Raw genomic sequence first — 14981 nt, forward strand, 5'->3', positions numbered from 1 at the left:
GCAGAGTGAGACGGGGAAACCGTGCGCGGTAAGAAACAGAGGTCTCCCATGTTTTCGAAATAAAGTTACCAAAAACACTGCAGAGCAACGAGTCAGAAATGACAGACATAGAAAAAGCAGGTACAAGAGAGTTTTCAAGAGACGTCCTTGGGTGGGAAGGGCCACATTCAAAGAAAAGGAGGAGAAATGGCAGAACGCCTAAACCAAGTAGAAAAATCAGACAAGAAAAGACAGAGAGGAAAGAAGAGAAAGGAAGAAAAAAAGGACAGGAAAGGAGGAGAGAGGTGAAAATAGAAGAATAGGAGGGGGAGGGAAGGGATGAAGGTAAGGGAGGGGGAAGGGAGAAAAAGAGAAAACTTAATAAAGAAGTAGCCAAATGGAGAATATTATTTAAAATTTTCCAAAAAAAAAAAAAAAAAAATCGATAGATGCAATAAGAGTAGACTTTCTACTGTGGAAAATTAAATTGCCCCAAATGCGAAGCAGCTGGAAATGTAAGTTTCAAAAAGAAATCACTGAATTATCCAAACTTGGAAAACTCACAGACACAAAATAACCAAGTAAAGGAGATACCACGATTGTGCGTTTGTTTGTGTTTCCCGACATCTCAGAAAACTCAAAAGATCCAAAGAACAGACGTCACATTCAGAAAATAATTAAACAAACAAACAAACCCATTCATGGCATCAGTGAGATATAGAAAGAAACCACTAAGTCCAGTTTTTCCAACTGTTGGGCCTTCCAAGTCAGGACTGGCCCGATCCTCAAGGGGCCTGGAATAATCCTAGGATCAAACTAGATCAAGGAAATCCAGGCCAAATAAAGAAAACAAAGCACTTCTCATGCTGAAAAATGGCCACGTGATACCGATTTTCAAGGGATAGTATTGCCAGGGCCACAGTGTTCTCCTGGCAGCTTGGTGCAGTGATCAGTAAAGAAATTGGAAGCAGATACGAGTGCTGGGTTCGACACTCACTAGCGGTGGGAGCACAGACAAGGAGCTTTGCTTTCAGATTGGGCCTAGAGGACCTGTGGATGACTGCTGGAGTTGGTCCACCATTGCAATCCTTCTTCTCCCCTCTCCAGGGCCTTCTCCACCCCCTTTCCAGCACCCCCCCACCCCTCACGCCCTTTCCCAGCTCTGCACTAGAATGTGGCTCCCTGAGTATCATGACCCTCCTTTTTGTTCATCTATATACCCAGGAGCCTCTCTCGCCACATCTATAATTTTAGGACTTTTATGAAGAAGCTATTTGGTGCAATGGATAGTGTTGGATGGGAGTCTGAGTTATCGGAGTTCAATTCCAGCCTCAAACACTTCCCAAGTGGATGACCCAAGACAAGGCATTTCTGTGCCCTGTGCCTCAGTTTCTCTACCTGTAAAATAGGGAAAACAACCGCACTGATCTCTCGGGATTGTTGTGAAGCCCAAATGAGGGAATTCACATCTAATCTTTTGCAAACCTTAAGAAGTTGTATAAACTCGAGGTAATTCTATGATTTTCTTTAAGGAAGGGAGAAGGGGAGAGCCAAGAGCTCGTGTGATGGACCAACCTTTGTTCCCAGCCGAGGACGAAGGACTTGTCACGGGAGGCCGCTCCAAACGCTTCGGTAAGCCGCCAGGAACCGTGCCGGCCGCCTGCAAGAAAGCCGAGAGCCAGCGCTCAGGAAGGCTCCGAGCCGCCTCATTTGGGAGCGCTCCCCGGACGCTGCCAGAGGAGCCTCCGATTTTAGTAACCGGGTCACCGAGTCCAAAAAGAGCCTGCGCTGATCAGAATCAGCCGCTACCTGGGGCTCGGAACCCAGATAAACGCAAAGGAAGCACCGAGCGGCAGCTTAGCAATGTCCTCCCCTCCTCCTGCCCCCCAGCTCCCAGCTAACACACACACACACACACACACACACACACTCACACACACACAGGAAATGCCTGGTCCCTGGCTCGGCCCTCAGAAAACTCCTCCAAGTTGCAGAAAACAGAATTCCATTTTCCTCTTCATTAGCTTAACATGGGATAACGCACGCGCCTCTTGGAGAGTTAAGCAAAGTGGGCCGAAAAGCAGCAGAAAGCGAGGGATCAAATGGTCCCGGGCCAGTGTGAGGAGGAAAAACCAGTCTCTGCTGCCGCCAGCTAACTGGTTGCAGAGTGGACGCCGCAGCATAGAAGGGCAGAGAAGGAGCTGAATAGATAATGAGGAGGTAAAGTTAGTTACTGGAGTGAGAAGCCAAGAAATCAAGAAGCCGGGAAACTGAGGAAGTGAGACACGGGGCTGGAGGCCCTGGCCACAAACCCCAAGCGGCTCCCGGCTCTCCCTGGAGGTTACCTCACTGGGTGAGCCCGGCAGCTCCCTCTCCTGCCCCCACTTCTCCGCTGACCTCCAAATTCTGCCTTTCAGACGCCTCGTCCTGTATGTCCAGCAGACACCCCCAAATCCATGGGATCTTTCCCCCCAAACCCTCTTCCTATCACCATCCCCCCTTCTCCCAGTCTCCTCCCAGGCCCTCAGGGCTCCCAACTCTCCATTCTCTCTCGGCTGTGGCCAAGGTCCTTCAATGTCACCTCTGTAACATTTCTCAAATTCTCCCCCTTCTCTCCTGCTGCGCCATCTAATCACCTTGGGACTGTTGCGATAGCCTGGGGCTGAGTCTATCAGCTTCAAGTCACACACACACTCCCTTCCTCCCCTCCCCCCAACTCAGAAAATCCCAGTGGAGCCCCAGTGCCTTCGGGTTCCAACACAAAATGCTGTTTGTTAGTCAGTCACACCCTGCCCCTTCCTACCTTCTGGGTCTTCTTTCTGGATTCCTGATCCTCTGGGTCATCGCACAAGACCTTCCACCTCCCACCTCCAGGTATTTTTCCTGGCTGTGCCCCAAGCCTGGAGCACCTCACTCCTCAATCCCACCTCCTGGCTTCCTTCCTGTTTTAACTAAAATCTCGGCTTTTATAGGAAATCTTTCTCAACCCCTCCTAATTCAGGCCTTCCCTGTGTTCATTACGTCCTATTTGTCCCATGTGTACACTTTGTGTAGCTGTTTATATCTGGTCTCCTCCAATCAACTGGGAGCTCCGGGGGGCCAGGGACTGTCTGTATCCCCAGGGCTTAGCACGGGGCCTGGCACATGGGGATGCTCGATGATACAATGTTTACTAATTGATTTAGATGCTAAAACAGCCTGAACTAGACACTCGTCCTCTCTCCCAGAGAAAAACAGATTCAAGATGAAGAGAGTGATTCTGGGGACCACGTGGGGAACCACTTGGCTTTGCTGGGGCCACGTGCAGTTTTCTCATAAAAGCTCCATCTAAGACTCTCCAAGAGGAGAAATATGGGGGGAGAGGGGGAGTAGCTGACTGCTTCCAGCAGAGAGTAAGCTCCCAGAGGGCAGGACCTGCTCATTTGGGTCTTTTCATCCCCATATATAGGACAAAGACCCGATCAATCAGGTTAAATGACAGAATTTCCCATCCCATAACCATCTTCTGCAGGATTCAGCCCCGATCGGCCACATCTTAAGTGTCAGATTGTGCACAAGTGCCACAGCTAAAGAAGGGGCTCCCCCGTGATCAAAACGCTGTCCGGCCTCGCCAGGGAAGGCCTCTGCTTTCCCAGGAGGCTCGGCCCCTCTGCCGAGCTCATGTGGCGCGCCGTCCTGGGCGAGGCAGGACGGTTGGACAGAGTGTGGTGCTAATATTCCGGGAGTTTGCAGGCTCATGGAGGAGACGATACCAAACATCGATTAAGCACAAAGATGGAACAGAGTGAGACCCAGAAGATGAATAAGGGAGTTCAATTCCAAGTTCAGTCACTTAATTATGTGGCCCTGGGCAGTCACTTCAGTATGCCCTGTCTCAGTTCCCCCAACTGTAAAATGGGTATAATAATAGCATCTACCTGCTAAGGTAAGCTTAAATGTTTTGGCCACATAATGAAAAGATGGGACTCATTGGGGAAAAAAAAAAAGATGGGACTCACTGACATTGGGAAAGACTAAAGACGAAAAGGGGACAGCAGAGAATATGATAGAAAAAGAGATAACGTCATGGAAGCAACAAATATGAGCTTGGAAGACTTGGGAGATGGTGGCGGTAGGAAGGTCTGGGCTGTATGGTCTACAGCTGGGGTGGGGGATGGCCTGCCCACAGCCAAGCCTGTATAAGGCCCTTGAAATCTTGTGCTAAGGAAACTGTGGGTGATGATGAACTGAAAGTTAAATACCCCGATCTCCTGTGCCCCGAGTTTTAGAAGTTAATAATTTTGAACGACCCTCGAATGACAAATATCCAAACGGCTGTGGCAGAAACAAGGTTCTCCAGCATCACAAAGAGTCAGACACAAATGAACAATAGCAACAACTATAGGATCAAAGGAAATAATAATTGGAAAGCACTTCTATAGGGCATCGCACCTGCCCAGGTAATAAATGCTAACTCACCCTTAGCTGTTGCTGCGGGTAAGGAGTCTCTCCTTCAGAGAACTTAGGTTCTAGGTTACTTTCCAATTCTAGGCTAGTATTCATGGGCACTACAGGCAGGGCTGGTGCAATGGGGTGACTTTATATCCCCAGGGCAGACTCACAGGACCAGTTAGATGGCACCTGACACCAAACCCTCGCCGAAGGGGGTGCCCGGTCTCCTGTGCTGGGCAGACAAGCAGGCATCAAGCCATGGCTTGAAGACTCCTAGGGGAGAGGAACCAGCAACAGCAGAGGCAGGAAAGTCTTTGTAACCCCCCTCTATCCCCCCCCCAGCTTCTTTGAACTTTCCCTCCCCCATCAGCCAAGAGTCTGCTCAGAGAACAAATCAGTCCCTGCCTCCAGATGACTGACAGTCCTTCAGCAACTGGAAGGCAGCCCTTAGATCCAGCCAAAGCCTCATCTTTTCCAAGCTCCCTTTCCATTTCCTTTGAATAATCTTCCTGCTGCACCACCCTGGCTGCCTTCCTCCAATCTCCAGCTTGTCCCCGGCCTCAGAACGAAACGTGGGGTCTAAAGGAAGCAGAGGACATCCCTCTGCCAGTAAACTCTTCCTTCCTGAAGCTACCTGAAAAAGCTACAGCCCTCTGCTTCCTTACATAGTTTGCAGTCCACTCAAACCCCCAGATCTTTTTCAAAACTGCCTACCTATTCATGTGACTCATCTTATACCCATGAAGTTAATTTTTTAAAACCTTATAAAAACATGGATAATTTTCAACATTCACCCTTAAGAAATCTAAATTTTTTTCCCTCCCCAGACAGCAAATGATCCAACATAGGTTCAACACGTGCGATTCATGAAGTTGATTTTTTGCTCCCAAGTGTAATCTTTATTTACATTTATCAAGTAAGATTATATCTGCAAGGCACTTAGCACAGCACCTGGCAGAACACAGGCCCCACACAAAGGCTTCTTCCCTTCCCCTCATCCCTGTGAATTTCATCCAATTGGATTCAGCCTAATAGGCCAGGCTATCAAATAAGCTTCTGGAAAGAGCTGTCTGGGCTTTTGCTTTGTACCCCAGGCCTCTGCACAGCGGCTGGCACTTTTACACACGCCCACTGATTGATTTTGGATGCTGACTCTCATCTACTGTGTCAGCCCTGGGTCCCAGCTCGGTGCCTCCGGCAAACGTGATGAGTCGGCCAATTACGGCTGATCCAAGCCATTGACAAAAGCATGGTGGGAGCCAAGGTCAAGCACAGAATTCTGGGGCACCGTTAACGATTACTCTTGGGGGCTAAGCAGCCAGCCACTTCTGAGGGTCTCTGGTGGAGAGTCTTCCCCAAGAAGAACATGATACCGCATCAAAATCTGAGTAAATTGGCTCAAATCCCAGAGGCACCACTGGTGGCGGCCCCAGTGCCCACCGCGCCGAGGCCCAGCTCGAGCCGTGCTGCTCACTCCCCAGACCCGATACCATGGGAAGAACTATGGTAATTCTCACACCTGTCTAAGGCCAGGTAACAAAACCCAAAGTCCCCAAGTCCAGTATTTAGCTTGAAGCAGTGAAGTAATTTTATAAAGTGCCCGATGACAATTAGTAAACCCTGAGTTCAAATCCTGCATCAGATGGCTCCTGGGTATCATTTAACCTAATGAGGATATCAAGTAAAGATCAAAGCAACTGTGTCTGTAGTTACAGTGAGAAAAAAAATGAGGTTCATGTGTAAGGCTCTATAAAAACACCAGTTATTGTTATTAATGATTCTGTCTGGGAAACAACATGCTAACAAAAAGGTAGGCAGGGAAGACATTGAAAACAAATACAAGATGGTTCAAGAGGAGGGTCCCAGCAGTGGAGGATAAGAAAAGACTTTCCATAGAGGGTGATGGTTGAGCCCAACTGCAAGGAGAGGGGAGGGGGTGCCTTCCAGACATGGAAGATATGGAAATAAGAGATTGGGGGTCTCCTGTAAGGAGTTTAGAAGTTGATAATTTTGAATGACCCACGAATGACAAATAACCAAACGGCTGTGGCGGAAGCAAGGTTCTCCAGCATCACTGAGAGTCAGACACAAATGAACAATAGCAACAACCATAGGATCAAATGAAATAGTAATTGGAAATTTTAACTGACCAAAGAGCGTGTGGCCGACAGAATAAAGTAGAATCTGCCTGGGAAGGGAGGCCAGGTCAGGTTATAAAGGCCTTTTCCAGGCAAACTTAGGCCTAAAAATTGGAATTCACTGAATATTTTGAGTGGGAAGTAACATGGGTAGGCAGGTGGTGCTACAAAATAACATGGGTAGGTAGGTGGGGCTACAAAGTAACAAAGGTAGGCAGGTGGTGCTACAAAGTAACATGGGTAGGTTAGTGCTAGGTAAGGTGGTGCTACAAAGTAATAAGGGTGGGTAGGTGGCGCTACAAAGTAACAAAGGTAGGCAGGCAGTGCTACAAAGTAACATGAGTAGGCAAGTGGTGCTACAAAGTAACATGGGTCGGTTAGTGCTAGGTAAGGTGGTGCTACAAAGTAATAAGGGTGGGTAGGTGGGGCTACAAAGTAACAAAGGTAGGCAGGCAGTGCTACAAAGTAACATGGGTAGGCAAGTGGTGCTACAAAGTAATATGGGTGGGTAGGTGGTGCTACAAAGTAACAAAGGTAGGCAGGTGGTGCTACAAAGTAACATGGGTAGGTTAGTGCTAGGCAGGTGGTGCTACAAAGTAACAAAGGTAGGCAGGAGGTGGTACAATGGCTAGAGGACCATGTCTGCCGAGTCACACTGACCTTCAATTCAAATCTGGCCTCAAACACTTCCTAGCTATGTGACCCTGGGGAAGTAATGTAACAACATTGCCTCAGTTTCCTCATCTGTAAAATGACAACCCCCTCCAGCATTTTTGCTAAGAAAACTCCAAATGGAGTTAATTAAAAAAACAGGAAGTAACATGATCAGGCCAATGCTTGAAGAGAATTCCCCATGCTGTATGTGCTCCTTGGGGAGACTGAGGCATGGAAGTTCTGGGCTAACGAGAATGTGTATTAATCTGATACCAATGTGGTGAGCCCCGGCAAGGGAGGGAAACTCCAGCGGCCCAAGAAGGCTGCACTGGGGGAGAGCCAGCTCCAGAAAGCAGAGATCAGTGGGGCAGCTGTGCAGGAGGGCCTCCTGGGCTGGAAACCCAAGGCAGCCTCCAAGGCCAGTCCGCTTACCATGTGCCAAGCACCGCAAGACCTAGAGATAAAAAGGCACAAATCCTCCCCCTCCCCCCTCAAGAAGCTCCCACTCTGATTGGAAAAAAAGGCTGAAAATAATCAGGTACATGTAAGGGAGGGAAGCAGCCCTGAGAGGGAAGGCGGGATCCAAGCCGAGTCTGGAAGGAGGCTGAAAGACAGAGGAGGAGGAAGGCCAGTCCAAGCAGGGGAACCGCCAATGGAAGCGCTTGGAGGCTGGAAATGAAGGGCCAGCTGTAAGGTCAGGGGTGCTAGACTGGAGAACACAGAGAGGGAGTAAAACGGGAGAAGATGAAAGAGCAGGGAGTCCAGCTGGCTGGGAAGGGCTTTAAATGCCAAACAGCTGACTCCATAATGGATTCAAGGAGCCCCTGGATTTCTGAGGAAGGGAAGGGGCTGCCGGGCCTTTCTTTCTTTGTGTCCCCAGCACAGAGCCGAGCACTGGGAGGCACTGAAGAAATGCTTGTAGATCCAACTTGATGGAACGGGAGTGTGTGGTGTGGGCAGGGGGAGGATTCTGGCCGAACCTGCTGGGAGAAAGGCTGAGGAGGGGAGGCAGGGAGACCAGCAGGAGGCTGTTTCTAAAATCCAGGTGAAAGGCCAGACTTCGGGTGGTGGCTGGGCAGGGAAAAGAATATCCCTAAAGTTCTTGTGCTAAAGAGGAGGCCTGAGGGAGGGTAAAGAGCCTGGGAAAGTCAGCTGAGTCTGGGTTCCAAGGCCTGAAAAAGCCAAACAGCAGAGTTTACTTTGGGACTAGGAGATTCAGGAGGGAATTGAAACAACCACACCTGAAGTGAATGACCCCTCCCCCTTCCCCTTGAATTCAATTACAACGGCCTTCCTGTGTCCTCACAAATGTCAGCGTTGGAAGGAACACCAGTGGCAACTGGCTCAACCGTCCCTGACATCTCCAGCAGCAAACAGCCTCTGCCTGGCTCCTTCCAGAGAGGGAGAGCCCGCCCCTTCCCAAAGAAACTCCTCCAGGAAACGGGCATTTATTAAGTACTTACTGTATGCCAAACAGTGCTAAAGGAGAAAAACATGGACAAGCAAAAACCAGTCCCAGTCTTAGCTGTTCCAGGACCGAGTGGGAAACAAGTAGCCACATACATGCAGGACATCTAGATCTGTCCATGTCTTCTCCCCATCCCTATCCATCTGTGGGTCTATGTATCCATCTAACTTCAAGGCAGAAAGAGAAACACTGTGGCTGATTCTGCCGCCAGAATTTGCCTCTCAGCCATCCCAGACTAACTTGGGCCATCTGGGGCAAGAAAAAGGCAATCTTAATTCTTTCTCCTTTCCTTTCTTTTCTTCTTTTTGCTGGGGGTAATTGGAGTTAAGTGACTTGCCCAAGGTCACCCAGCTAAGAAGTCGTCTTTGTAAAGTAGAGAGCCCTTCAAAGGCTAGAAGCCCAGTATCCAGGCCCCAGAAGCTTCTCTTTTCCCTCCAGCCAATTCTCAGGCAGCAGAATCCCGGGGCCCATCAGCGGCCTCCCAGCAGGGCTGTCCCGAATGTCGGGGTGGAAATGCCTCCCTGAGGAAATCTTTTATACAAATGGCCTGGTAGAGGCCGGCAGGCCCCGGCCCCCTCCCAGGGAGGTTCCCGGGCCGAGCGGCTCAGAAAGGCGGCCCCGGGGCTCCCGCTGGGGCGAGAAGTGGCCCTTGGGAATACCTCAGGCAGCTGGGTTAGGAAGGGGCTGTGCTGGCGGGGCACGAGGCCCTGACTCACGGGAGCCTGGGAGGGAGCGAAAGCCACAGAGTCGGGAGGACTTGGAGCCCCCTCCCTCCTCCTCCTCCTCCTCCCCCCCAGGACTCGCTGGCTCCCGGGCCAGGGGGATGGCGAGCGCCAAGGTTCCGGCTCCGGCTGGTCGGGAGTCCCCGGGAGTCACTCCCCTCCCCCCGCCCCGAGCACCCCAAATCCTCCGGCCCCGGCGCCAGGAGCTCCCGGTCCCCCCAGAAGAAACAATTGGCCGAGTCCCGGCTCCCCTACCTTCCCCGGAGAACTTTTTCCGGCCCGATTCCGAGCTCTCCGAGCCCCGAAGCGGGCCGGGCCCCAGCAGCCCTCCCCCGCCCCTCCCCCAGGAGTGGAGCCGGCAGACGGAGGCCCTGGGCTGGAGGGGGAGGGGTCCCGGCGTTTTCCCAGAGGCCAGAAGGCCGGGCGCTCCAGGGAAGGGGAGGCAGCGGGTCAGGGAAGGCGCCACACCCATTTATCCGCTGGGTCCCAGCCGGCCCGGCCCGCGCCCTAGGCCTGGGGCCCCCGCCCGCATCCCCCCCAGCTCCTACCTGAGTCTAGTCCTCGCGTCCCCTCCCAGCTCCGTGGGGAAGGAAGGGAGGGAGCGGGGGAGGGGAGGGCACCCCCTTCCCGGTCACGGCCCCCACCTCCACCCTAGACCGCAGAGGGGCTCAGCTTCGCCCCCCGAGCGGGCGGAGGAGGCTCCCGGACCCCATCCACATCCACAGTCACGCTCAGCACGTCCCCTCCCCCCCCTCCTCCTCCGCCTTCGCCCCAAACCCGCAGCCTACAAACCGCAGCACCCCAAGAGCTACCACTTCCTCCCGAAACTCCAGCCGGGCCGGGCGGAGCAGCGAGTCCCGGCCTCCCTCGGCGGCGCCCCCGGCCCGGGCTGCACAGAGACCCCGGGCAGCCTCCGGGTCCCGCCTCCGTGCGCTCACCTCGCTCCGTGCGTCCGAGCTCCCCGCCGGCCCGTCCTGCCCTCCTCTCCCTCCTCTCCCTCCTCTCCCTCCTCTCCTGGCCCCGCCGCTCCGGTCCAGCCGCGGTTTCCGCTCGCGACACTTCCTGTGTCGTCAGCACCGGGATGGGCCCGGGATGCGGATCCCGGAGGAACGAGCGGCGGAGCGGAGCCCAAGCGGTCCTCCCGGGCCGGCCTGCGCCCCGCGCCCCGCGCCCCCTCTAAGGATGAACCTGCCCCGCTTGGGTGTCTCCCCGCTCGTCCCTCCCAGACGAGAACCCAGGGGGCTGCCCAGGCCTCCTCCACTATTCATTCGTTCTTCCTTCCCTTCCTGCCTTCATTTCTCCTCCCAGCCCCCGCCCGGGCCCCCGGCCCCCCAGGGCTTTCCGGTTAACTGGCTGGAGCCGGCGCGGCCCCTGCGGAGACTTTGTCTCCCTTCGGGGTTTGTTGGGGGGGGAGGGTGGGAACCTGGCCCTCCCGCGCTGCTACTTTGTATCCCTTAAACTTGGAGCTGCTACTTTGTATCCCTCGGGCCGGGCGCCGCCTCGGACTCGGCTTGGCCATTTCCGTCCCAGACAGAGCTGGAAGAACCAGATTCCTCGGGCCTCCCGAAAGCCTCCTTCCACCCGGATCCCGGAGCAGTCAAACCGCCTGTCACGGAATAGCTCAAGAGAGAAAATTAAAACCCGGGAAGAGCCCCATCAGCCGGCTCTCTCCCGATATTACAGAGGAAGAAACTGAGGCCCGAAGATTCGAGATGACCCATTCAAGCTCGCAAAAGACATTGCGGACTTCACAGAGCCTCAAGCTCTGATCTTCTGCCCAAGTGTGGGCAGCCATTTGTCCAAGTGAGGGGTCTGTAGTCGGGGAAGACTCATCTTGAGTTCTAGTCTGGCCTCGGACACTTACTAGTTATGTGACTTTGGGCAAGTCACTGAATCCCATTTGCCTCAGTTCCTTATTTGTAAAATAAACTAGAAGCCAGTTCCAGATTCAGGAGCTTTGACAAGGGCAACCCAAATGGGGTTTGGAAGAGTGGAAGGGTGGGGCAAGGGATGGCAGCAGCAGAAAGACCCAGGGCTGATTTTTGGTAGTTTTCTAAAATGTTCAGATCAACACAAGGCATGGGTTAGGGTCAGATATTTCTCTGTAAAAGGGCTTCGGATCCTCAACAATCCCCAGAAGGCAGATGCTCTATTTTCCATATTTCACAGATTTTGAGAAAGCTCTGAAAAACCAACTCGGCTCAGTACACATTTATTTGGAAAGTTTTTCCTATGTATCAAACACAGCCAGGCCCTTTCCATCCCACAGCTTGGCTAAATCAAACGCCCTCGGCTTTATACCGTTCTGCTCCAGATTGTCAAAGCTGAAACAAAAAGCAAAGAGAATTGGGGGCATATTTCTTGCTGGAAAAAAAAGAAAAGCAATGGGGGGAGACGCTAGGTGCCTTCCATTATCTGAATGCTTGCTGTCAGGTCTACACTGGGGAGAGCCAACAAGGTTCCCCTGAGTAAAGAACTTAAAAAACCTTGAAGGACAATCTCTAAAAGGAAAATTACTGTACTAGGTTTGTGTCCCCCCCAAAAGAAAAAAAATGTGGGGGAAAGGACCTATGTATATACAAAAATATTTATAGCAGCTCTCGTAGTGGTAGCGAGGAATTGGAAATGGAAGGGATGCCCATGAATTGGGAAATGGCTGAACAAGTTGTGGGATATAAATGTAAGGGAATAATATTGTTCTATAAGAAATGAGAAGCAAGATGATATCGGAAAACTCTGGAAAGCCATATGAATTGATGCAAAGTAAAGTGACCAGAACCGGAACATTGTACCCAGCAACAGTATTGGTGTATGATGATCAACTGCGCTTAAATTAGCTCTTCTCAGCAATGCAATGATCCAGGATCCAGGATCCCCCAAAGGACGCTGTCCACCTCCAAAGAACTGAATGCAGAAGAAAGTACTTTTTAAAAACTTTCTTCCCTTTTTTCTTTCTTTTTTTTGGGGGGGAGAGATCCGTTTTCCTTCTCAACATAACAGGGAAATGTTTTTCGTGATTGCCTATGTGTAACCTACGCCAAATTGCTCTCAGGAAGTGGAGAGGATCCAAAGCAATTCCAATACTTTGAGAAAATGTCATCTGCCTCCAGAAAAAGAACTAAGGAGACTGAATGTAAATCAACACATGCTATGTTCAATTCCTGATTTTTTTTTTTTTCCTCTTCCATGGTTTTCCCCTTTTGCTCTGATTTTTCTCTCTTCTCCCAACATGATTCATAAAGCAATAGGTATTCAAAATAAATTTACTAGGAAAAAAAAAAGAGAAGAGGGGAGAGAATTTGGAACTCAACATAAAAAAAAAAGAATACTAGAAATGTTTTATATGTAATTGGGGAGAATATTTTTTAAGTGATAAAGTGGGGAATAAGGGGAATTGTTAGAATCCTTGCAAGGTGTTAAGTCACTAGAATTGGTAGAAACAATGCTTAAGTTTACACCTTTGAGAGTTCACACATTAGTTCCCAAGTTTGGGAGATTTCAGGATTCAGTATGAGATTCACAAGTTTATACCTCCCACAATCCCACTCTCTAGAGGAGGAGTCAATCTTTGGGTTCCCACCTTTAAGAGATCATATATAAGAAGCTCTTGGAGCTTCAGTCAAGAGACTTGAAGAGATTGAGAAGTGTGAGAAGTCAGTTGAGGAGATGACAAGCTAGAGACTGCAGTCGGGCAGAACTGGGGATTCGGAAGAGAGGCTGAGGTGGACAGAGGCAGAAGCAAAGGACTAGCAACAAGAGCTCTCCGAACCAAGGAAAGCTAACCGGGCTGTTTTGGAAGAGATAATAAAGGACTGTACTTAACTCCTGGCTGCATTTGAGGTGATTATTATTTGGAACTGAAACTAAGGTTGCCTCCAGGAGCCTCCCCAAGAAACCTGCACCCAGAGAACCATCGTATTTTAGAAAAGAAGAGAACACCACAGGGAATTATTACTTGTTCTTAAAAACAAACCAACTAGCCATCCCAATAGTCTGTTAGAATAACAGTCCCTGAGGCAGGGTTACAGGAGCACAAAATTAGGACTAGAGCAGCCTGTGGTTGTTCAGTCCTGTCAGGCTCTATGTTCTGCCATTTAGGGTTTTCTTGGTTGCCATTTCATTTTCCATTTTACAGATGAGGAAACTGAGGCAAACAGGGTTAAATAACTTGCCCAAATATCACGGAGCTAGTGAGTGTCTGAGGCCAGATTTGAACTCGGGCCTGGCAATCTAACCACTGTGCCAGCAGAGGCTGCATTTCTGGAACTGTGGAGGGCAGGAGCTGTTCAATGACACAGATTCTCCAAGGTGTCATTATAATTTAACAGCACGACACAATCTCACATGACACTTCTTTTCCTTCTTTTTAAATTTTATTTAAATTTTTTGTTTTATTTTTTGACACTTTCACATAAATGAGCTCATTTGAACCTCACAACCAGAGAGCCAGTACCAAGCGGTTTGCCCATTTCACAGATGAGTAAGTGGGCCAGTAGTTTAACTTATTTGCATTAAGTCACACAGCTAGTAAATGACTTAAGTATGGAGATCTCCATTGGCTCAAATGAATGAACATGCCCCCTAATGGGGGCAGCTGCCACAACTCCTTATAGGTACAACGTCCTTATTATTAAGGTAGAGAAATGGAAGCCGGTCCAGTCACTGCCTGCTCATCCCTTCCCAGGGACTTGTTTTGGGGGCCGATGCTGACAAAGGTCAGCCTGTAACAAACTCAACTTTTACCTTTGACCCAGAAACTCTTGTGTCAAGTGAGAACTGTCCAGGCAGAAAAGTCATTGGATAAAAGCTCATTCTGTGCTCCCCATGTGACTGGGGAAGGGGAAAGTGGGAAAGCACCAGTGTTCAAGCCCTTGTTTCTCAGGCTGGGAGACCTCACAGTCCTAAGCTTCGGTTTTCCCATCTGGGGGCACCATTTACATGGACTCGATGTTTCTCCCGGAGAGCAACTTTTACAAAAGCTTAGCGGGAAAAGCTACCGTGGTGGCGAAAATGGAATTCCCCAACTGAAAGAGGCTTTGCCCTTCTAAGGAGACAAAGAAATAAAGCAGAGAACAAAGGCAACTTCTGTAGGCAATTTTACTTCCCAAGGGACCATTCCGAGGTCACAGAGATAGGAGTGGCCCCTGGGTGGGGCTCACCTAGACCTTCCCTCTAGAACGTCCTGATGCCTGGATCACAGAGTTAGCAAGCGACGGAGGGGTGGCTCTCCCTCAATGAATGACCATCTGATAGCGGCCACACTAACCTTACTCGGAACGAGAGGACGATTTGGGCAGCCCATAGGGAGGCTGATTCAGAGCACAGAACTCTCCCCTTTTCACAGAAACTGAGCGATGAATGGGAGAAATAATCCATGTGGACTCGCTCAGTATGAATCAATGGGACAGAATCCTGACCAAATCCTGCAGGGGAGGCCCCCAGAGCTGGGAGCTGCAGATTCTACGTTCACTTTCTTCACTACTGGAAGTTGACAAAAGGCCCTCTACTGCCTTGTGATGGTCCAGCGAGGCAGGGATCATGACATGGAAGGTCCCCCAGAATATTTCCATACCTCCAGACAAAACCTTA

The 14981-nt window shown here is 50.5% G+C and overlaps 1 protein-coding gene across 5 annotated transcripts in view; it reads right to left on the minus strand.

Moving 5' to 3' along the window:
* The window catches only part of CTTN (cortactin), a 44535-nt gene extending 34108 nt beyond the window's left edge, over positions 1–10427 (minus strand). For 2 of the 5 annotated variants that reach the window (XM_031943489.1, XM_031943485.1), the window contains exons 1-2: positions 10331–10427; positions 1555–1639 (exon numbers count right to left, since the gene is read on the minus strand). The gene's annotated coding sequence lies outside the window, so the exon portion shown is untranslated. Of the gene's footprint in view, positions 1–1554; positions 1640–2782; positions 2802–9647; positions 9667–10330 lie in introns of those variants that run through there. The other 3 variants (XM_031943488.1, XM_031943486.1, XM_031943487.1) reach the window with 3 other exon arrangements.
* Positions 10428–14981: the final 4554 nt, after the last annotated feature.

This window comes from Sarcophilus harrisii, chromosome 6, assembly GCF_902635505.1.
Source record: "Sarcophilus harrisii chromosome 6, mSarHar1.11, whole genome shotgun sequence".
Taxonomy (NCBI): domain Eukaryota; kingdom Metazoa; phylum Chordata; class Mammalia; order Dasyuromorphia; family Dasyuridae; genus Sarcophilus; species Sarcophilus harrisii.